The sequence below is a fragment of the Pteropus alecto genome, unplaced genomic scaffold (genome assembly GCF_000325575.1).
Source record: "Pteropus alecto unplaced genomic scaffold, ASM32557v1 scaffold239, whole genome shotgun sequence".
NCBI classification, from domain to species: Eukaryota; Metazoa; Chordata; class Mammalia; order Chiroptera; family Pteropodidae; genus Pteropus; species Pteropus alecto.
In genome coordinates, this window is record NW_006494613.1 from 7,639,016 (window position 1) to 7,639,449 (window position 434).

Sequence of the window (434 nt, forward strand, 5' to 3'; positions counted from 1 at the left end):
ATCTAAATACACTCCTCTTGCATTTTATTTGGTCATTGTCTCAGCTGGCTCTCCATAAATGTGGTTCATTTCCTGATATAATTTTAATAACTGCTATGTATTTATTTATTTAGTAGTGGTCTAATAATGGATTATAGCAATGCTCCTAAAAAAATAGTTTTCCATTTACCTTTTTAGAAGATCTGAGAATTCGACCAGTTAAAAATTAGTTTTTATGTTATCGCTCACATTAGCGATTTTTTCATCAGAGAGATGGGATAAATTTGGACTCTTCATATGTGTGTGATGTGGATTTTTGTTATGCAACATTATGAAAATTTCCTTGGCCTGTCGTGCAGGTTGAATTATATCCTCCTTCCCTCTTTCAAAAATTCTCTCTCTCTCTCTCTCTTTATATATATATATACACACACACATACACATATATACATATA